The sequence below is a fragment of the Taudactylus pleione genome, unplaced genomic scaffold, assembly GCF_031769625.1.
Source record: "Taudactylus pleione unplaced genomic scaffold, aTauple2 ptg000550l, whole genome shotgun sequence".
NCBI lineage: Eukaryota > Metazoa > Chordata > Amphibia > Anura > Myobatrachidae > Taudactylus > Taudactylus pleione.
This window is the reverse complement of record NW_028284952.1, coordinates 1,715,001-1,732,275: the sequence shown is the minus strand read 5'-3', so window position 1 is coordinate 1,732,275 and position 17,275 is coordinate 1,715,001. Positions and strand designations below refer to the sequence as shown.

Here is a 17,275-nt window from a genome sequence, read left to right as displayed (position 1 = left end):
TAAAATTACCTACAGCACCTGGTATTTCCAGGTGGTCTCCCATCCAAGTACTAACCAGGCCCAACACTGTATAGTTTCCAAGTTCAGACGAGATTGGGCTTGTCCAGTGTGGTTTGCCTGTAGGTGCTCAAAAACATTAACTTTAGATCTGTATTACTTCTTAACTCAAGTAAATTCATTGATAAGTTGAAAAAATTAAATGTAAAAAGTAATAGAAAAGACTGTTATGGCAGTATAAAATTACCTACAGCACCTGGGATTCCTAGGTGGTCTCCCATCCAAGTACTAACCAGGCCCAACACTGCATAGCTACCAAGATCAGATGAGATTGGGCATGTCCAGTGTGGTTTGACTGTAGGTGCTCAAAAACATTAACTTTAGACATCTTTTACTTCTTAACTCAAGTAAATTCATTGATAAGTTGAAAAAATTAAATAAAATATAATAGAAAAGAATGTTATTGCAGTATAAAATTACCTACAGCACCTGGTATTCCCAGGTTGTCTACGATTCAAGTACTAACCAGGCCCAACACTGCATAGCTTCCAAGATCAGATGAGATTGGGCATGTCCAGTGTGGTTTGGCTGTAGGCACTCAAAAAATTTAACTTTAGACCTCTTTTACTTCTTAACTCAAGTAAATTCAATGAAAAGTTGAAAAATTAAATGTAAAATGTAATAGAAAAGAATGTTATGGCAGTAGAAAATTACCTACAGCTCCTGGTATTCCCAGGTGGTCTCCCATCCAAGTACTAACCAGGCCCAACACTGCATAGTTTCCAAGATCAGACGATATTGGGCATGTCCACTGTGGTTGGGCTGTAGATGCTCAAAAACATTTACTTTAGACCTCTATTACTTCTTAACTCAAGTAAATTCATTGATAAGTTGAAAAAATTAAATTTAAAATGTAATAGAAATGAATGTTATGGCAGTATAAAATTACCTACAGCACCTGGTATTCCGAGGTGGTCTCCCATCCAAGTACTAACCAGGCCCAACACTGCATAGCTTCCAAAATCAGACGAGATTGGGCATGTCCAGTGCGGTTTGACTGTAGGTGCTCAAAAACATTAACTTTATACATCTTTTACTTCGTAACTCAAGTAAATTCATTGATAAGTTGAAAAATTAAATTAAAATTTAATAGAAAAGAATGTTATGGCAGTATAAAATTACCTACAGCACCTGGTATTCCCAGGTGGTCTCCCATTCAAGTACTAACCAGGCCCAAAACTGCATAGCTTCCAAGATCAGACGAGATTGGGCATGTACAGTGTGGTTTGGCTGTAGGCGCTCAAAAACATTAACTTTAGACCTCTTTTACTTTTTAACTCAAGTAAATTCATTGATAAGTTGAAAAAATGTAATGTAAAATGTAATAGAAAAGAAAGTTATGGCTAAATAAAATTACCTACAGCACCTGGTATTCCCAGGTGGTCTCACTTCCAAGTACTAACCAGGCCCAACACTGCATAGCTTCCAAGATCAGACGAGATTGGGCATGTCCAGTGTGGTTTGGCTGTAGGTGCTCAAAAACATTAACTTTAGACCTCTTTTACTTCTTAACTCAAGTAAATTCATTGATAAGTTGAAAAAATGAAATGTAAAATGTAATAGAAAAGAATGTTATGGCAGTATAAAATTACCTACAGCACCTGGTATTCCCAGGTGGTCTCCCATCCAAGTACTAACCAGGCCCAACACTGCATAGCTTCCAAGTTCAGACGAAATTGGGCATGTCCAGTGTGGTATGGCTGTAGGTGCTCATAAACATTAACTTTAGACCTCTTTTACTTCTTAACTCAACTAAATTCAATGATAAGTTGAAAAATGAAATGTAAAATGTAATAGAAAAGAATGTTATGGCAGTCTAAAATTACCTAGAGCACCTGGTATTCCCAGGAGGTCTCCCTTCCAAGTACTAACCAGGCCCATCACTGCATAGCTTCCAAGATCAGACGAGATTGGGCATGTCCAGTGTGGTTTGACTGTAGGTGCTCAAAAATATTAACTTTAGACATCTTTTACTTCTTAACTCAAGTAAATTCATTGATAAGTTGAAAAAATTAAATTAAAATTTAATAGAAAAGAATGTTATGGCAGTATAAAATTACCAACAGCACCTGGTATTCCCAGGTGGTCTCCCATACAAGTACTAACCATCCCAACACTGCATAGCTTCCAAGATCAGATGAGATTGGGCATGTCCAGTGTGGTTTGGCTGTAGGCGCTCAAAAACATTAACTTTAGACCTCTTTTACTTCTTAACTCAAGTAAATTCATTGATAAGTTGAAAAAATGTAATGTAAAATGTAATAGAAAAGAATGTTATGGCTATATAAAATTACCTACAGCACCTGGTATTCCCAGGTGGTCTCCAGTCCAAGTACTAACCAGGCCCAACACTGCATAGCTTCCAAGATCAGACGAGATTGGGCATGTCCAGTGTGGTTTGGCTGTAGGTGCTCAAAAGCATTAACTTTAGACCTCTATTACTTCTTAACTCAAGTAAATTCATTGATAAGTTGAAAAAATTAAATGTAAAAAGTAATAGAAAAGACTGTTATGGCAGTATAAAATTACCTACAGCACCTGGGATTCCTAGGTGGTCTCCCATCCAAGTACAAACCAGGCCCAACACTGCATAGCTTCCAAGATCAGACAAGATTGGGCATGTCCAGTGTGGTTTGACTGTATGTGCTCAAAAGCATTAAATTTAGACCTCTATTACTTCTTAACTCAAGTAAATTCATTGAAAAGTTGAAAAAATGTAATGTAAAATGTAATAGAAAATAATGTTATGGCAGTATAAAATTACCTACAGCACCTGGTATTCCCAGGTGGTTTCCCGTCCAAGTACTAACCAGGCCCAACACTGCATAGCTTCCAAGATCAAACGAGATTGGGCATGTCCAGTGTGGTTTGGCTGTAGGTGCTCAAAAGCATTAACTTTAGACCTCTATTACTTCTTAACTCAAGTAAATTCATTGATAAGTTGAAAAAATTAAATGTAAAATGTAATAGAAAAGACTGTTATGGCAGTATAAAATTACCTACAGCACCTGGGATTCCTAGGTGGTTTCCCATCCAAGTACTAACCAGGCCCAACACTGCATAGCTACCAAGTTCAGAGGAGATTGGTTATGTGCAGTGTGGATTGGCTGTAGGTTCTCAAAAGCATTAACTTTAGACCTCTATTACTTCTTAACTCACGGAAATTCATTGATAAGTTGAAAAAATTAAATGTAAAATGTAATAGAAAAGAATGTTATGCCAGTATAAAATTATCTACAGCACCTGGTATTCCCAGGTGGTCTCCCATCCAAGTACTAACCAGGCCCAACACTGCATAGCTTTCAAGATCAGACGAGATTGGGCATGTCCAGTGTGGTTTGGCTGTAGGTGCTCAAAAACATTAACTTTAGACCTCTTTTACTTCTTAACTCAAGTAAATTCATTGATAAGTTGAAAAAATTAAATGTAAAATGTAATAGAAAAGAATGTTATTGCAGTATAAAATTACCTACAGCACCTGGTATTTCCAGGTGGTCTCCCATCCAAGTACTAACCAGGCCCAACACTGTATAGTTTCCAAGTTCAGACGAGATTGGGCTTGTCCAGTGTGGTTTGCCTGTAGGTGCTCAAAAACATTAACTTTAGACCTCTTTTACTTCTTAACTCAAGTAAATTCAATGATAAGTTGAAAAATGAAATGTAAAATGTAATAGAAAAGAATGTTATGGCAGCATAAAATTACCTACAACTCCTGGTATTCCCAGGTGGTCTCCCATACAAGCACTAACCATCCCAACACTGCATAGCTTCCAAGATCAAATGAGATTGGGCATGTCCAGTGTGGTTTGGCTGTAGGCGCTCAAAAACATTAACTTTAGACCTCTTTTACTTCTTAACTCAAGTAAATTCATTGATAAGTTGAAAAAATGTAATGTAAAATGTAATAGAAAAGAATGTTATGGCTATATAAAATTACCTACAGCACCTGGTATTCCCAGGTGGTCTCCAGTCCAAGTACTAACCAGGCCCAACACTGCATAGCTTCCAAGATCAGATGAGATTGGGCATGTCCAGTGTGGTTTGGCTGTAGGTGCTCAAAAGCATTAAATTTAGACCTCTATTACTTCTTAACTCAAGTAAATTCATTGATAAGTTGAAAAAATTAAATGTAAAAAGTAATAGAAAAGACTGTTATGGCAGTATAAAATTACCTACAGCACCTGGGATTCCTAGGTGGTCTCCCATCCAAGTACAAACCAGGCCCAACACTGCATAGCTTCCAAGATCAGACGAGATTGGGCATGTTCAGTGTGGTTTGACTGTATGTGCTCAAAAGCATTAAATTTAGACCTCTATTACTTCTTAACTCAAGTAAATTCATTGAAAAGTTGAAAAAATGTAATGTAAAATGTAATAGAAAATAATGTTATGGCAGTATAAAATTACCTACAGCACCTGGTATTCCCAGGTGGTTTCCCGTCCAAGTACTAACCAGGCCCAACACTGCATAGCTTCCAAGATCAAACGAGATTGGGCATGTCCAGTGTGGTTTGGCTGTAGGTGCTCAAAAGCATTAACTTTAGACCTCTATTACTTCTTAACTCAAGTAAATTCATTGATAAGTTGAAAAAATTAAATGTAAAATGTAATAGAAAAGACTTTTATGGCAGTATAAAATTACCTACAGCACCTGGGATTCCTAGGTGGTTTCCCATCCAAGTACTAACCAGGCCCAACACTGCATAGCTACCAAGTTCAGAGGAGATTGGTTATGTCCAGTGTGGATTGGCTGTAGGTTCTCAAAAGCATTAACTTTAGACCTCTATTACTTCTTAACTCACGGAAATTAATTGATAAGTTGAAAAAATTAAATGTAAAATGTAATAGAAAAGAATGTTATGCCAGTATAAAATTATCTACAGCACCTGGTATTCCCAGGTGGTCTCCCATCCAAGTACTAACCAGGCCCAACACTGCATAGCTTTCAAGATCAGACGAGATTGGGCATGTCCAGTGTGGTTTGGCTGTAGGTGCTCAAAAACATTAACTTTAGACCTCTTTTACTTCTTAACTCAAGTAAATTCATTGATAAGTTGAAAAAATTAAATGTAAAATGTAATAGAAAAGAATGTTATTGCAGTATAAAATTACCTACAGCACCTGGTATTTCCAGGTGGTCTCCCATCCAAGTACTAACCAGGCCCAACACTGTATAGTTTCCAAGTTCAGACGAGATTGGGCTTGTCCAGTGTGGTTTGCCTGTAGGTGCTCAAAAACATTAACTTTAGACCTCTTTTACTTCTTAACTCAAGTAAATTCAATGATAAGTTGAAAAATGAAATGTAAAATGTAATAGAAAAGAATGTTATGGCAGCATAAAATTACCTACAACTCCTGGTATTCCCAGGTGGTCTCCCATACAAGCACTAACCATCCCAACACTGCATAGCTTCCAAGATCAGATGAGATTGGGCATGTCCAGTGTGGTTTGGCTGTAGGCGCTCAAAAACATTAACTTTAGACCTCTTTTACTTCTTAACTCAAGTAAATTCATTGATAAGTTGAAAAAATGTAATGTAAAATGTAATAGAAAAGAATGTTATGGCTATATAAAATTACCTACAGCACCTGGTATTCCCAGGTGGTCTCCAGTCCAAGTACTAACCAGGCCCAACACTGCATAGCTTCCAAGATCAGACGAGATTGGGCATGTCCAGTGTGGTTTGGCTGTAGGTGCTCAAAAGCATTAACTTTAGATCTGTATTACTTCTTAACTCAAGTAAATTCATTGATAAGTTGAAAAAATTAAATGTAAAAAGTAATAGAAAAGACTGTTATGGCAGTATAAAATTACCTACAGCACCTGGGATTCCTAGGTGGTCTCCCATCCAAGTACTAACCAGGCCCAACACTGCATAGCTACCAAGATCAGATGAGATTGGGCATGTCCAGTGTGGTTTGACTGTAGGTGCTCAAAAACATTAACTTTAGACATCTTTTACTTCTTAACTCAAGTAAATTCATTGATAAGTTGAAAAAATTAAATAAAATATAATAGAAAAGAATGTTATTGCAGTATAAAATTACCTACAGCACCTGGTATTCCCAGGTTGTCTACGATTCAAGTACTAACCAGGCCCAACACTGCATAGCTTCCAAGATCAGATGAGATTGGGCATGTCCAGTGTGGTTTGGCTGTAGGCACTCAAAAAATTTAACTTTAGACCTCTTTTACTTCTTAACTCAAGTAAATTCAATGAAAAGTTGAAAAATTAAATGTAAAATGTAATAGAAAAGAATGTTATGGCAGTAGAAAATTACCTACAGCTCCTGGTATTCCCAGGTGGTCTCCCATCCAAGTACTAACCAGGCCCAACACTGCATAGTTTCCAAGATCAGACGATATTGGGCATGTCCACTGTGGTTGGGCTGTAGATGCTCAAAAACATTTACTTTAGACCTCTATTACTTCTTAACTCAAGTAAATTCATTGATAAGTTGAAAAAATTAAATTTAAAATGTAATAGAAAAGAAAGTTATGGCTAAATAAAATTACCTACAGCACCTGGTATTCCCAGGTGGTCTCACTTCCAAGTACTAACCAGGCCCAACACTGCATAGCTTCCAAGATCAGACGAGATTGGGCATGTCCAGTGTGGTTTGGCTGTAGGTGCTCAAAAACATTAACTTTAGACCTCTTTTACTTCTTAACTCAAGTAAATTCATTGATAAGTTGAAAAAATGAAATGTAAAATGTAATAGAAAAGAATGTTTAGTCCGTCTAAAATTACCTATAGCTCCTGGTATTCCCAGGTGGTCTCCCATCCAAGTACAAACCAGACCCAACACTGCATAGCTTCCAAGATCAGACGAGATTGGGCAAGTCCACTGTGGTTTGGCTGTATGTGCTCAAAAGCATAAAATTTAGACCGCTATTACTTCTTAACACAAGTAAATTCATTGATAAGTTGAAAAAATTAAATGTAAAATGTAATAGAAAAGAATGTCATGGCAATATAAAATTACCCACAGCACCTGGGTTTCCAAGGTAGTCTCCCATCCAATTACTAACCAGTCCCAACACTGCATAGCTTCCAAGATCAGATGAGATTGGGCATGTCCAGTGTGGTTTGGCTGTAGGTGCTCAAAAACAATAACTTTAGACCTCTATTACTTCTTAACTCAAGTAAATTCATTGATAAGTTGAAAAAATTAAGTGTAAAATGTAATAGAAAAGACTGTTATGGCAGTATAAAATTACCTACAGCACCTGGGATTCCTAGGCGGTCTCCCATCTTAGTACTAACCAGGTCCAACACTGCATAGCTTCCAAGATCAGACGAGATTGGGCATGTCCAGTGTGGTTTGGCTGTAGGTGCTCAAAAACATTAACTTTAGACCTCTTTTACTTCTTAACTCAAGTAAATTCATTGATAAGTTGAAAAAATGAAATGTAAAATGTAATAGAAAAGAATGTTATGGCTGCATAAAATTACATACAGCACCTGGTATTCCTAGGTGGTCTCCCATCCAAGTACTAACCAGGCCCAACACTGCATAGCTTCCAAGATCAGACGAGATTGGGCATGTCCAGTGTGGTTTGGCTGTAGGTGCTCAAAAATATTAACTTTAGACCTCTATTACTTCTTAACTCAAGTAAATTCATTGATAAGTTGAAAAAATTAAATTAAAATTTAATAGAAAAGAATGTTATGGCAGTATAAAATTAGCTACAGCACCTGGGATTCCCAGGTGGTCTCCCATTCAAGTACTAACCAGGCCCAAAACTGCATAGCTTCCAAGATCAGACGAGATTGGGCATGTCCAGTGTGGTTTGGCTGTAGGCGCTCAAATACATTAACTTTAGACCTCTTTTACTTCTTAACTCAAGTAAATTCATTGATAAGTTAAAAAAATGTAATGTAAACTGTAATAAAAAAGAATGTTATGGCTATATAAAATTACCTACAGCACCTGGTATTCCCAGGTGGTCTCCAGTCCAAGTACTAACCAGGCCCAACACTGCATAGCTTCCAAGATCAGACGAGATTGGGCAGGTCCAGTGTGGTTTGGCTGTAGGTGCTTAAAAGCATTAACTTTAGACCTCTATTACTTCTTAACTCAAGTAAATTCATTGATAAGTTGAAAAAATTAAATGTAAAAAGTAATAGAAAAGACTGTTATGGCAGTATAAAAATAGCTACAGCACCTGGGATTCCTAGGTGGTCTCCCATCCAAGTACTAACCAGGCCCAACACTGCATAGCTTCCAAGATCAGATGAGATTGGGCATGTCCAGTGTGGTTTGGCTGTAGGCACTCAAAAACATTAACTTTAGACCTCTTTTACTTCTTAACTCAAGTAAATTCATTGATAAGTTGAAAAAATGTAATGTAAAATGTAATAGAAAAGAATGTTATGGCTATATAAAATTACCTACAGCACCTGGTATTCCCAGGTGGTCTCCAGTCCAAGTACTAACCAGGCCCAACACTGCATAGCTTCCAAGATCAGACGAGATTGGGCATGTCCAGTGTGGTTTGGCTGTAGGTGCTCAAAAGCATTAACTTTAGATCTGTATTACTTCTTAACTCAAGTAAATTTATTGATAAGTTGAAAAAATTAAATGTAAAAAGTAATAGAAAAGACTGTTATGGCAGTATAAAATTACCTACAGCACCTGGGATTCCTAGGTGGTCTCCCATCCAAGTACTAACCAGGCCCAACACTGCATAGCTACCAAGATCAGATGAGATTGGGCATGTCCAGTGTGGTTTGACTGTAGGGGCTCAAAAACATTAACTTTAGACATCTTTTACTTCTTAACTCAAGTAAATTCATTGATAAGTTGAAAAAATTAAATAAAATATAATAGAAAAGAATGTTATTGCAGTATAAAATTACCTACAGCACCTGGTATTCCCAGGTTGTCTACGACTCAAGTACTAACCAGGCCCAACACTGCATAGCTTCCAAGATCAGATGAGATTGGGCATGTCCAGTGTGGTTTGGCTGTAGGCACTCAAAAAATTTAACTTTAGACCTCTTTTACTTCTTAACTCAAGTAAATTCAATGAAAAGTTGAAAAATTAAATGTAAAATGTAATAGAAAAGAATGTTATGGCAGTAGAAAATTACCTACAGCTCCTGGTATTCCCAGGTGGTCTCCCATCCAAGTACTAACCAGGCCCAACACTGCATAGTTTCCAAGATCAGACGATATTGGGCATGTCCACTGTGGTTGGGCTGTAGATGCTCAAAAACATTTACTTTAGACCTCTATTACTTCTTAACTCAAGTAAATTCATTGATAAGTTGAAAAAATTAAATTTAAAATGTAATAGAAATGAATGTTATGGCAGTATAAAATTACCTACAGCACCTGGTATTCCGAGGTGGTCTCCCATCCAAGTACTAACCAGGCCCAACACTGCATAGCTTCCAAGATCAGACGAGATTGGGCATGTCCAGTGCGGTTTGACTGTAGGTGCTCAAAAACATTAACTTTAGACATCTTTTACTTCTTAACTCAAGTAAATTCATTGATAAGTTGAAAAATTAAATTAAAATTTAATAGAAAAGAATGTTATGGCAGTATAAAATTACCTACAGCACCTGGTATTCTCAGGTGGTCTCCCATTCAAGTACTAACCAGGCCCAAAACTGCATAGCTTCCAAGATCAGACGAGATTGGGCATGTACAGTGTGGTTTGGCTGTAGGCGCTCAAAAACATTAACTTTAGACCTCTTTTACTTTTTAACTCAAGTAAATTCATTGATAAGTTGAAAAAATGTAATGTAAAATGTAATAGAAAAGAAAGTTATGGCTAAATAAAATTACCTACAGCACCTGGTATTCCCAGGTGGTCTCACTTCCAAGTACTAACCAGGCCCAACACTGCATAGCTTCCAAGATCAGACGAGATTGGGCATGTCCAGTGTGGTTTGGCTGTAGGTGCTCAAAAACATTAACTTTAGACCTCTTTTACTTCTTAACTCAAGTAAATTCATTGATAAGTTGAAAAAATGAAATGTAAAATGTAATAGAAAAGAATGTTTAGGCCGTCTAAAATTACCTATAGCTCCTGGTATTCCCAGGTGGTCTCCCATCCAAGTACAAACCAGACCCAACACTGCATAGCTTCCAAGATCAGATGAGATTGGGCAAGTCCACTGTGGTTTGGCTGTATGTGCTCAAAAGCATAAAATTTAGACCGCTATTACTTCTTAACACAAGTAAATTCATTGATAAGTTGAAAAAATTAAATGTAAAATGTAATAGAAAAGAATGTCATGGCAATATAAAATTACCTACAGCACCTGGGTTTCCAAGGTAGTCTCCCATCCAATTACTAACCAGTCCCAACACTGCATAGCTTCCAAGATCAGATGAGATTGGGCATGTCCAGTGTGGTTTGGCTGTAGGTGCTCAAAAACAATAACTTTAGACCTCTATTACTTCTTAACTCAAGTAAATTCATTGATAAGTTGAAAAAATTAAATGTAAAATGTAATAGAAAAGACTGTTATGGCAGTATAAAATTACCTACAGCACCTGGGATTCCTAGGTGGTCTCCCATCTTAGTACTAACCAGGTCCAACACTGCATAGCTTCCAAGATCAGACAAGATTGGGCATGTCCAGTGTGGTTTGGCTGTAGGTGCTCAAAAACATTAACTTTAGACCTCTTTTACTTCTTAACTCAAGTAAATTCATTGATAAGTTGAAAAAATGAAATGTAAAATGTAATAGAAAAGAATGTTATGGCTGCATAAAATTACATACAGCACCTGGTATTCCTAGGTGGTCTCCCATCCAAGTACTAACCAGGCCCAACACTGCATAGCTTCCAAGATCAGACGAGATTGGGCATGTCCAGTGTGGTTTGGCTGTAGGTGCTCAAAAATATTAACTTTAGACCTCTATTACTTCTTAACTCAAGTAAATTCATTGATAAGTTGAAAAAATTAAATTAAAATTTAATAGAAAAGAATGTTATGGCAGTATAAAATTAGCTACAGCACCTGGGATTCCCAGGTGGTCTCCCATTCAAGTACTAACCAGGCCTTAAACTGCATAGCTTCCAAGATCAGACGAGATTGGGCATGTCCAGTGTGGTTTGGCTGTAGGCGCTCAAATACATTAACTTTAGACCTCTTTTACTTCTTAACTCAAGTAAATTCATTGATAAGTTAAAAAAATGTAATGTAAACTGTAATAAAAAAGAATGTTATGGCTATATAAAATTACCTACAGCACCTGGTATTCCCAGGTGGTCTCCAGTCCAAGTACTAACCAGGCCCAACACTGCATAGCTTCCAAGATCAGACGAGATTGGGCAGGTCCAGTGTGGTTTGGCTGTAGGTGCTTAAAAGCATTAACTTTAGACCTCTATTACTTCTTAACTCAAGTAAATTCATTGATAAGTTGAAAAAATTAAATGTAAAAAGTAATAGAAAAGACTGTTATGGCAGTATAAAAATAGCTACAGCACCTGGGATTCCTAGGTGGTCTCCCATCCAAGTACTAACCAGGCCCAACACTGCATAGCTTCCAAGATCAGATGAGATTGGGCATGTCCTGTGTGGTTTGGCTGTAGGTGCTTAAAAGCATTAACTTTAGACCTCTATTACTTCTTAACTCAAGTAAATTCATTGATAAGTTGAAAAAATTAAATGTAAAAAGTAATAGAAAAGAATGTTATTGCAGTATAAAATTACCTACGGCACCTGGTATTCCCAGGTTGTCTACCATTCAAGTACTAACCAGGCCCAACACTGCATAGCTTCCAAGATCAGACGAGATTGGGCATGTCCAGTGTGGTTTGGCTGTAGGCACTCAAAAACATTAACTTTAGACCTCTTTTACTTCTTAACTCAAGTAAATTCATTGATAAGTTGAAAAAATGTAATGTAAAATGTAATAGAAAAGAATGTTATGGCTATATAAAATTACCTACAGCACCTGGTATTCCCAGGTGGTCTCCCGTCCAAGAACTAACCAGGCCCAACACTGCATAGCTTCCAAGATCAGATGAGATTGGGCATGTCCAGTGTGGTTTGGCTGTAGGTGCTCAAAAGCATTAACTTTAGACCTCTATTACTTCTTAACTCAAGTAAATTCATTGATAAGTTGAAAAAATTAAATGTAAAATGTAATAGAAAAGACTGTTATGGCAGTATAAAATTACCTACAGCACCTGGGATTCCCAGGTGGTTTCCCATCCAAGTACTAACCAGGCCTAAACACTGCAAAGCTTCCAAGATCAGACGAGATTGGGCATGTCCAGTGTGGTTTGGCTGTAGGTGCTCAAAAACTTTAACTTTAGACCTCTTTTACTTCTTTACTCAAGTAAATTCATTGATAAGTTGAAAAATTAAATGTAAAATGTAATAGAAAAGAATATTATGGCTGCATAAAATTACCTACAGCACCTGGAATTCCTAGGTGGTCTCCCATCCAAGTACTAACCAGGCCCAACACTGCATAGCTTCCAAGATCAGACGAGATTGGGCATGTCCAGTGTGGTTTGGCTGTAGGTGCTCAAAAACCTTAACTTTAGACCTCTATTACTTCTTAACTCAAGTAAATTCATTGATAAGTTGAAAAAATTAAATGTAAAATGTAATAGAAAAGAATGTTATGGCAGTATAAAATTACCTACAGCACCTGGTATTCCGAGGTGGTCTCCCATCCAAGTACTAACCAGGCCCAACACTGCATAGCTTCCAAGATCAGACGAGATTGGGCATGTCCAGTGCGGTTTGACTGTAGGTGCTCAAAAACATTAACTTTAGACATCTTTTACTTCTTAACTCAAGTAAATTCATTGATAAGTTGAAAAATTAAATTAAAATTTAATAGAAAAGAATGTTATGGCAGTATAAAATTACCTACAGCACCTGGTATTCTCAGGTGGTCTCCCATTCAAGTACTAACCAGGCCCAAAACTGCATAGCTTCCAAGATCAGACGAGATTGGGCATGTACAGTGTGGTTTGGCTGTAGGCGCTCAAAAACATTAACTTTAGACCTCTTTTACTTTTTAACTCAAGTAAATTCATTGATAAGTTGAAAAAATGTAATGTAAAATGTAATAGAAAAGAAAGTTATGGCTAAATAAAATTACCTACAGCACCTGGTATTCCCAGGTGGTCTCACTTCCAAGTACTAACCAGGCCCAACACTGCATAGCTTCCAAGATCAGACGAGATTGGGCATGTCCAGTGTGGTTTGGCTGTAGGTGCTCAAAAACATTAACTTTAGACCTCTTTTACTTCTTAACTCAAGTAAATTCATTGATAAGTTGAAAAAATGAAATGTAAAATGTAATAGAAAAGAATGTTTAGGCCGTCTAAAATTACCTATAGCTCCTGGTATTCCCAGGTGGTCTCCCATCCAAGTACAAACCAGACCCAACACTGCATAGCTTCCAAGATCAGACGAGATTGGGCAAGTCCACTGTGGTTTGGCTGTATGTGCTCAAAAGCATAAAATTTAGACCGCTATTACTTCTTAACACAAGTAAATTCATTGATAAGTTGAAAAAATTAAATGTAAAATGTAATAGAAAAGAATGTCATGGCAATATAAAATTACCTACAGCACCTGGGTTTCCAAGGTAGTCTCCCATCCAATTACTAACCAGTCCCAACACTGCATAGCTTCCAAGATCAGATGAGATTGGGCATGTCCAGTGTGGTTTGGCTGTAGGTGCTCAAAAACAATAACTTTAGACCTCTATTACTTCTTAACTCAAGTAAATTCATTGATAAGTTGAAAAAATTAAATGTAAAATGTAATAGAAAAGACTGTTATGGCAGTATAAAATTACCTACAGCACCTGGGATTCCTAGGTGGTCTCCCATCTTAGTACTAACCAGGTCCAACACTGCATAGCTTCCAAGATCAGACAAGATTGGGCATGTCCAGTGTGGTTTGGCTGTAGGTGCTCAAAAACATTAACTTTAGACCTCTTTTACTTCTTAACTCAAGTAAATTCATTGATAAGTTGAAAAAATGAAATGTAAAATGTAATAGAAAAGAATGTTATGGCTGCATAAAATTACATACAGCACCTGGTATTCCTAGGTGGTCTCCCATCCAAGTACTAACCAGGCCCAACACTGCATAGCTTCCAAGATCAGACGAGATTGGGCATGTCCAGTGTGGTTTGGCTGTAGGTGCTCAAAAATATTAACTTTAGACCTCTATTACTTCTTAACTCAAGTAAATTCATTGATAAGTTGAAAAAATTAAATTAAAATTTAATAGAAAAGAATGTTATGGCAGTATAAAATTAGCTACAGCACCTGGGATTCCCAGGTGGTCTCCCATTCAAGTACTAACCAGGCCTTAAACTGCATAGCTTCCAAGATCAGACGAGATTGGGCATGTCCAGTGTGGTTTGGCTGTAGGCGCTCAAATACATTAACTTTAGACCTCTTTTACTTCTTAACTCAAGTAAATTCATTGATAAGTTAAAAAAATGTAATGTAAACTGTAATAAAAAAGAATGTTATGGCTATATAAAATTACCTACAGCACCTGGTATTCCCAGGTGGTCTCCAGTCCAAGTACTAACCAGGCCCAACACTGCATAGCTTCCAAGATCAGACGAGATTGGGCAGGTCCAGTGTGGTTTGGCTGTAGGTGCTTAAAAGCATTAACTTTAGACCTCTATTACTTCTTAACTCAAGTAAATTCATTGATAAGTTGAAAAAATTAAATGTAAAAAGTAATAGAAAAGACTGTCATGGCAGTATAAAAATAGCTACAGCACCTGGGATTCCTAGGTGGTCTCCCATCCAAGTACTAACCAGGCCCAACACTGCATAGCTTCCAAGATCAGATGAGATTGGGCATGTCCTGTGTGGTTTGGCTGTAGGTGCTTAAAAGCATTAACTTTAGACCTCTATTACTTCTTAACTCAAGTAAATTCATTGATAAGTTGAAAAAATTAAATGTAAAAAGTAATAGAAAAGAATGTTATTGCAGTATAAAATTACCTACGGCACCTGGTATTCCCAGGTTGTCTACCATTCAAGTACTAACCAGGCCCAACACTGCATAGCTTCCAAGATCAGACGAGATTGGGCATGTCCAGTGTGGTTTGGCTGTAGGCACTCAAAAACATTAACTTTAGACCTCTTTTACTTCTTAACTCAAGTAAATTCATTGATAAGTTGAAAAAATGTAATGTAAAATGTAATAGAAAAGAATGTTATGGCTATATAAAATTACCTACAGCACCTGGTATTCCCAGGTGGTCTCCCGTCCAAGAACTAACCAGGCCCAACACTGCATAGCTTCCAAGATCAGATGAGATTGGGCATGTCCAGTGTGGTTTGGCTGTAGGTGCTCAAAAGCATTAACTTTAGACCTCTATTACTTCTTAACTCAAGTAAATTCATTGATAAGTTGAAAAAATTAAATGTAAAATGTAATAGAAAAGACTGTTATGGCAGTATAAAATTACCTACAGCACCTGGGATTCCCAGGTGGTTTCCCATCCTAGTACTAACCAGGCCTAAACACTGCAAAGCTTCCAAGATCAGACGAGATTGGGCATGTCCAGTGTGGTTTGGCTGTAGGTGCTCAAAAACTTTAACTTTAGACCTCTTTTACTTCTTTACTCAAGTAAATTCATTGATAAGTTGAAAAATTAAATGTAAAATGTAATAGAAAAGAATATTATGGCTGCATAAAATTACCTACAGCACCTGGAATTCCTAGGTGGTCTCCCATCCAAGTACTAACCAGGCCCAACACTGCATAGCTTCCAAGATCAGACGAGATTGGGCATGTCCAGTGTGGTTTGGCTGTAGGTGCTCAAAAACCTTAACTTTAGACCTCTATTACTTCTTAACTCAAGTAAATTCATTGATAAGTTGAAAAAATTAAATGTAAAATGTAATAGAAAAGAATGTTATGGCAGTATAAAATTACCTACTGCACCTGGTTTTCCCCGGTGGTCTCCCATCCAAGTACTGACCAGGCCCAACACTGCATAGCTACCAAGATCAGACGAGATTGGTTATGTCCAGTGTGGATTGGCTGTAGGTGCTCAAAAGCATTAACTGTAGACCTCTATTACTTCTTAACTCAAGGAAATTCATTGATAAGTTGAAAAAATTAAATGTAAAATGTAATAGAAAAGAATGTTATGGCAGTATAAAATTACCTACAGCATCTGGTATTCCCAGGTGGTCTCCCATCCAAGTACTTACCAGGCCCAACACTGCATAGCTTCCAAAATCAGACAAGAATGGGCATGTCCACTGTGGTTTGGCTGGAAGTGCTCAAAAACATTAACTTTAGACCTCATTTACTTCTTAACTCAAGTAAATTCAATGATAAGTTGAAAAATGAAATGTAAAATGTAATAGAAAAGAATGTTATGGCAGTATAAAATTACCTACGGCTCCTGGTATTCCCAGGAGGTCTCCTATCCAAGTACTAACCAGGCCCAACACTGCATAGCTTCCAAGATCAGACGAGATTGGGCATGTCCAGTGTGGTTTGGCTGTAAGTGCTCAAAAACATTAACTTTAGACCTCTATTACCTCTTAACTCAAGAAAATTCATTGATAAGTTGAAGAAATTAAATGTAAAATGTAATAGAAAAGAATGTTATGGCAGTATAAAATTACCTACAGCACCTGGTATTCCCAGGTGGTCTCCCATCCAAGTACTAACCAGGCCCAACACTGCATAGCTTCCAAGTTCAGACGAGATTGGGCATGTCCAGTGTGGTATGGCTGTAGGTGCTCAAGAACATTAACTTTAGACCTCTTTTACTTCTTAACTCAACTAAATTCAATGATAAGTTGAAAAATGAAATGTAAAATCTAATAGAAAAGAATGTTATGGCAGTCTAAAATTGCCTAGAGCACCTGGTATTCCCAGGTGGTCTCCCTTCCAAGTACTAACCAGTCCCAACACTGCATAGCTTCCAAGATCAGATGAGATTGGGCATGTCCAGTGTGGTTTGGCTGTAGGTGCTCAAAAACGATAACTTTAGACCTCTATTACTTCTTAACTCAAGTAAATTCATTGATAAGTTGAAAAAATTAAATGTAAAATGTAATAGAAAAGACTGTTATGGCAGTATAAAATTACCTACAGCACCTGCAATTCCTAGGTGGTCTCCCATCTTAGTACTAACCAGGTCCAACACTGCATAGCTTCCAAGATCAGACGAGATTGGGCATGTCCAGTGTGGTTTGACTGTAGGTGCTCAAAAACATTAACTTTAGA

At 37.3% G+C, this 17,275-nt stretch overlaps 2 non-coding genes and 71 pseudogenes across 2 annotated transcripts; all 73 read right to left on the bottom strand.

Moving 5' to 3' along the window:
* Positions 1 to 6: 6 nt before the first annotated feature.
* Positions 7 to 125, bottom strand: LOC148489611 (5S ribosomal RNA; annotated as a pseudogene).
* A 116-nt stretch (positions 126 to 241) lies between these two features.
* LOC148489610 (5S ribosomal RNA) lies at positions 242 to 360 on the bottom strand (annotated as a pseudogene).
* A 114-nt stretch (positions 361 to 474) lies between these two features.
* On the bottom strand, positions 475 to 593 carry LOC148489609 (5S ribosomal RNA; annotated as a pseudogene).
* Positions 594 to 708: 115 nt separating this feature from the next.
* On the bottom strand, positions 709 to 827 carry LOC148489608 (5S ribosomal RNA; annotated as a pseudogene).
* A 116-nt stretch (positions 828 to 943) lies between these two features.
* On the bottom strand, positions 944 to 1,062 carry LOC148489607 (5S ribosomal RNA; annotated as a pseudogene).
* Positions 1,063 to 1,176: 114 nt separating this feature from the next.
* Positions 1,177 to 1,295, bottom strand: LOC148489606 (5S ribosomal RNA; annotated as a pseudogene).
* Positions 1,296 to 1,411: 116 nt separating this feature from the next.
* LOC148489605 (5S ribosomal RNA) lies at positions 1,412 to 1,530 on the bottom strand (annotated as a pseudogene).
* Positions 1,531 to 1,646: 116 nt separating this feature from the next.
* LOC148489604 (5S ribosomal RNA) lies at positions 1,647 to 1,765 on the bottom strand. The gene has a single exon (XR_015871476.1). It is a non-coding gene; the product is annotated as a 5S ribosomal RNA (ribosomal RNA).
* Positions 1,766 to 1,880: 115 nt separating this feature from the next.
* LOC148489603 (5S ribosomal RNA) lies at positions 1,881 to 1,999 on the bottom strand (annotated as a pseudogene).
* A 115-nt stretch (positions 2,000 to 2,114) lies between these two features.
* LOC148489602 (5S ribosomal RNA) lies at positions 2,115 to 2,232 on the bottom strand (annotated as a pseudogene).
* A 116-nt stretch (positions 2,233 to 2,348) lies between these two features.
* Positions 2,349 to 2,467, bottom strand: LOC148489601 (5S ribosomal RNA; annotated as a pseudogene).
* Positions 2,468 to 2,583: 116 nt separating this feature from the next.
* On the bottom strand, positions 2,584 to 2,702 carry LOC148489600 (5S ribosomal RNA; annotated as a pseudogene).
* Positions 2,703 to 2,818: 116 nt separating this feature from the next.
* On the bottom strand, positions 2,819 to 2,937 carry LOC148489599 (5S ribosomal RNA; annotated as a pseudogene).
* Positions 2,938 to 3,053: 116 nt separating this feature from the next.
* LOC148489598 (5S ribosomal RNA) lies at positions 3,054 to 3,172 on the bottom strand (annotated as a pseudogene).
* Positions 3,173 to 3,288: 116 nt separating this feature from the next.
* LOC148489597 (5S ribosomal RNA) lies at positions 3,289 to 3,407 on the bottom strand (annotated as a pseudogene).
* Positions 3,408 to 3,523: 116 nt separating this feature from the next.
* LOC148489596 (5S ribosomal RNA) lies at positions 3,524 to 3,642 on the bottom strand (annotated as a pseudogene).
* Positions 3,643 to 3,757: 115 nt separating this feature from the next.
* On the bottom strand, positions 3,758 to 3,875 carry LOC148489595 (5S ribosomal RNA; annotated as a pseudogene).
* Positions 3,876 to 3,991: 116 nt separating this feature from the next.
* Positions 3,992 to 4,110, bottom strand: LOC148489594 (5S ribosomal RNA; annotated as a pseudogene).
* A 116-nt stretch (positions 4,111 to 4,226) lies between these two features.
* On the bottom strand, positions 4,227 to 4,345 carry LOC148489593 (5S ribosomal RNA; annotated as a pseudogene).
* A 116-nt stretch (positions 4,346 to 4,461) lies between these two features.
* On the bottom strand, positions 4,462 to 4,580 carry LOC148489592 (5S ribosomal RNA; annotated as a pseudogene).
* Positions 4,581 to 4,696: 116 nt separating this feature from the next.
* On the bottom strand, positions 4,697 to 4,815 carry LOC148489591 (5S ribosomal RNA; annotated as a pseudogene).
* A 116-nt stretch (positions 4,816 to 4,931) lies between these two features.
* On the bottom strand, positions 4,932 to 5,050 carry LOC148489590 (5S ribosomal RNA; annotated as a pseudogene).
* A 116-nt stretch (positions 5,051 to 5,166) lies between these two features.
* LOC148489589 (5S ribosomal RNA) lies at positions 5,167 to 5,285 on the bottom strand (annotated as a pseudogene).
* A 115-nt stretch (positions 5,286 to 5,400) lies between these two features.
* LOC148489588 (5S ribosomal RNA) lies at positions 5,401 to 5,518 on the bottom strand (annotated as a pseudogene).
* Positions 5,519 to 5,634: 116 nt separating this feature from the next.
* Positions 5,635 to 5,753, bottom strand: LOC148489587 (5S ribosomal RNA; annotated as a pseudogene).
* A 116-nt stretch (positions 5,754 to 5,869) lies between these two features.
* On the bottom strand, positions 5,870 to 5,988 carry LOC148489586 (5S ribosomal RNA; annotated as a pseudogene).
* A 114-nt stretch (positions 5,989 to 6,102) lies between these two features.
* Positions 6,103 to 6,221, bottom strand: LOC148489585 (5S ribosomal RNA; annotated as a pseudogene).
* Positions 6,222 to 6,336: 115 nt separating this feature from the next.
* On the bottom strand, positions 6,337 to 6,455 carry LOC148489584 (5S ribosomal RNA; annotated as a pseudogene).
* A 116-nt stretch (positions 6,456 to 6,571) lies between these two features.
* LOC148489583 (5S ribosomal RNA) lies at positions 6,572 to 6,690 on the bottom strand (annotated as a pseudogene).
* Positions 6,691 to 6,806: 116 nt separating this feature from the next.
* LOC148489582 (5S ribosomal RNA) lies at positions 6,807 to 6,925 on the bottom strand (annotated as a pseudogene).
* A 116-nt stretch (positions 6,926 to 7,041) lies between these two features.
* LOC148489581 (5S ribosomal RNA) lies at positions 7,042 to 7,160 on the bottom strand (annotated as a pseudogene).
* Positions 7,161 to 7,276: 116 nt separating this feature from the next.
* Positions 7,277 to 7,395, bottom strand: LOC148489580 (5S ribosomal RNA; annotated as a pseudogene).
* Positions 7,396 to 7,511: 116 nt separating this feature from the next.
* LOC148489579 (5S ribosomal RNA) lies at positions 7,512 to 7,630 on the bottom strand (annotated as a pseudogene).
* Positions 7,631 to 7,745: 115 nt separating this feature from the next.
* Positions 7,746 to 7,864, bottom strand: LOC148489578 (5S ribosomal RNA; annotated as a pseudogene).
* A 116-nt stretch (positions 7,865 to 7,980) lies between these two features.
* On the bottom strand, positions 7,981 to 8,099 carry LOC148489577 (5S ribosomal RNA; annotated as a pseudogene).
* Positions 8,100 to 8,215: 116 nt separating this feature from the next.
* Positions 8,216 to 8,334, bottom strand: LOC148489576 (5S ribosomal RNA; annotated as a pseudogene).
* Positions 8,335 to 8,450: 116 nt separating this feature from the next.
* Positions 8,451 to 8,569, bottom strand: LOC148489575 (5S ribosomal RNA; annotated as a pseudogene).
* Positions 8,570 to 8,685: 116 nt separating this feature from the next.
* On the bottom strand, positions 8,686 to 8,804 carry LOC148489574 (5S ribosomal RNA; annotated as a pseudogene).
* A 114-nt stretch (positions 8,805 to 8,918) lies between these two features.
* LOC148489573 (5S ribosomal RNA) lies at positions 8,919 to 9,037 on the bottom strand (annotated as a pseudogene).
* Positions 9,038 to 9,152: 115 nt separating this feature from the next.
* Positions 9,153 to 9,271, bottom strand: LOC148489572 (5S ribosomal RNA; annotated as a pseudogene).
* A 116-nt stretch (positions 9,272 to 9,387) lies between these two features.
* Positions 9,388 to 9,506, bottom strand: LOC148489571 (5S ribosomal RNA; annotated as a pseudogene).
* A 114-nt stretch (positions 9,507 to 9,620) lies between these two features.
* LOC148489570 (5S ribosomal RNA) lies at positions 9,621 to 9,739 on the bottom strand (annotated as a pseudogene).
* Positions 9,740 to 9,855: 116 nt separating this feature from the next.
* LOC148489569 (5S ribosomal RNA) lies at positions 9,856 to 9,974 on the bottom strand (annotated as a pseudogene).
* A 116-nt stretch (positions 9,975 to 10,090) lies between these two features.
* On the bottom strand, positions 10,091 to 10,209 carry LOC148489568 (5S ribosomal RNA; annotated as a pseudogene).
* A 116-nt stretch (positions 10,210 to 10,325) lies between these two features.
* LOC148489567 (5S ribosomal RNA) lies at positions 10,326 to 10,444 on the bottom strand (annotated as a pseudogene).
* Positions 10,445 to 10,560: 116 nt separating this feature from the next.
* Positions 10,561 to 10,679, bottom strand: LOC148489566 (5S ribosomal RNA; annotated as a pseudogene).
* A 116-nt stretch (positions 10,680 to 10,795) lies between these two features.
* Positions 10,796 to 10,914, bottom strand: LOC148489565 (5S ribosomal RNA; annotated as a pseudogene).
* A 115-nt stretch (positions 10,915 to 11,029) lies between these two features.
* Positions 11,030 to 11,148, bottom strand: LOC148489564 (5S ribosomal RNA; annotated as a pseudogene).
* A 116-nt stretch (positions 11,149 to 11,264) lies between these two features.
* Positions 11,265 to 11,383, bottom strand: LOC148489563 (5S ribosomal RNA; annotated as a pseudogene).
* A 116-nt stretch (positions 11,384 to 11,499) lies between these two features.
* LOC148489562 (5S ribosomal RNA) lies at positions 11,500 to 11,618 on the bottom strand (annotated as a pseudogene).
* A 116-nt stretch (positions 11,619 to 11,734) lies between these two features.
* Positions 11,735 to 11,853, bottom strand: LOC148489561 (5S ribosomal RNA; annotated as a pseudogene).
* Positions 11,854 to 11,969: 116 nt separating this feature from the next.
* LOC148489560 (5S ribosomal RNA) lies at positions 11,970 to 12,088 on the bottom strand (annotated as a pseudogene).
* A 116-nt stretch (positions 12,089 to 12,204) lies between these two features.
* LOC148489559 (5S ribosomal RNA) lies at positions 12,205 to 12,324 on the bottom strand (annotated as a pseudogene).
* Positions 12,325 to 12,439: 115 nt separating this feature from the next.
* LOC148489558 (5S ribosomal RNA) lies at positions 12,440 to 12,558 on the bottom strand (annotated as a pseudogene).
* Positions 12,559 to 12,674: 116 nt separating this feature from the next.
* LOC148489557 (5S ribosomal RNA) lies at positions 12,675 to 12,793 on the bottom strand (annotated as a pseudogene).
* Positions 12,794 to 12,907: 114 nt separating this feature from the next.
* Positions 12,908 to 13,026, bottom strand: LOC148489556 (5S ribosomal RNA; annotated as a pseudogene).
* A 116-nt stretch (positions 13,027 to 13,142) lies between these two features.
* Positions 13,143 to 13,261, bottom strand: LOC148489555 (5S ribosomal RNA; annotated as a pseudogene).
* A 116-nt stretch (positions 13,262 to 13,377) lies between these two features.
* On the bottom strand, positions 13,378 to 13,496 carry LOC148489554 (5S ribosomal RNA; annotated as a pseudogene).
* A 116-nt stretch (positions 13,497 to 13,612) lies between these two features.
* Positions 13,613 to 13,731, bottom strand: LOC148489553 (5S ribosomal RNA; annotated as a pseudogene).
* Positions 13,732 to 13,847: 116 nt separating this feature from the next.
* On the bottom strand, positions 13,848 to 13,966 carry LOC148489552 (5S ribosomal RNA; annotated as a pseudogene).
* A 116-nt stretch (positions 13,967 to 14,082) lies between these two features.
* LOC148489551 (5S ribosomal RNA) lies at positions 14,083 to 14,201 on the bottom strand (annotated as a pseudogene).
* A 115-nt stretch (positions 14,202 to 14,316) lies between these two features.
* Positions 14,317 to 14,435, bottom strand: LOC148489550 (5S ribosomal RNA; annotated as a pseudogene).
* Positions 14,436 to 14,551: 116 nt separating this feature from the next.
* Positions 14,552 to 14,670, bottom strand: LOC148489549 (5S ribosomal RNA; annotated as a pseudogene).
* A 116-nt stretch (positions 14,671 to 14,786) lies between these two features.
* Positions 14,787 to 14,905, bottom strand: LOC148489548 (5S ribosomal RNA; annotated as a pseudogene).
* A 116-nt stretch (positions 14,906 to 15,021) lies between these two features.
* On the bottom strand, positions 15,022 to 15,140 carry LOC148489547 (5S ribosomal RNA; annotated as a pseudogene).
* A 116-nt stretch (positions 15,141 to 15,256) lies between these two features.
* Positions 15,257 to 15,375, bottom strand: LOC148489546 (5S ribosomal RNA; annotated as a pseudogene).
* A 116-nt stretch (positions 15,376 to 15,491) lies between these two features.
* On the bottom strand, positions 15,492 to 15,611 carry LOC148489545 (5S ribosomal RNA; annotated as a pseudogene).
* A 115-nt stretch (positions 15,612 to 15,726) lies between these two features.
* On the bottom strand, positions 15,727 to 15,845 carry LOC148489544 (5S ribosomal RNA; annotated as a pseudogene).
* Positions 15,846 to 15,961: 116 nt separating this feature from the next.
* On the bottom strand, positions 15,962 to 16,080 carry LOC148489543 (5S ribosomal RNA; annotated as a pseudogene).
* Positions 16,081 to 16,430: 350 nt separating this feature from the next.
* LOC148489542 (5S ribosomal RNA) lies at positions 16,431 to 16,549 on the bottom strand (annotated as a pseudogene).
* Positions 16,550 to 16,665: 116 nt separating this feature from the next.
* LOC148489541 (5S ribosomal RNA) lies at positions 16,666 to 16,784 on the bottom strand. Its single transcript, XR_015871674.1, has one exon. It is a non-coding gene; the product is annotated as a 5S ribosomal RNA (ribosomal RNA).
* Positions 16,785 to 16,899: 115 nt separating this feature from the next.
* Positions 16,900 to 17,018, bottom strand: LOC148489540 (5S ribosomal RNA; annotated as a pseudogene).
* Positions 17,019 to 17,134: 116 nt separating this feature from the next.
* Positions 17,135 to 17,253, bottom strand: LOC148489539 (5S ribosomal RNA; annotated as a pseudogene).
* Between the last annotated feature and the right edge of the window lie 22 nt (positions 17,254 to 17,275).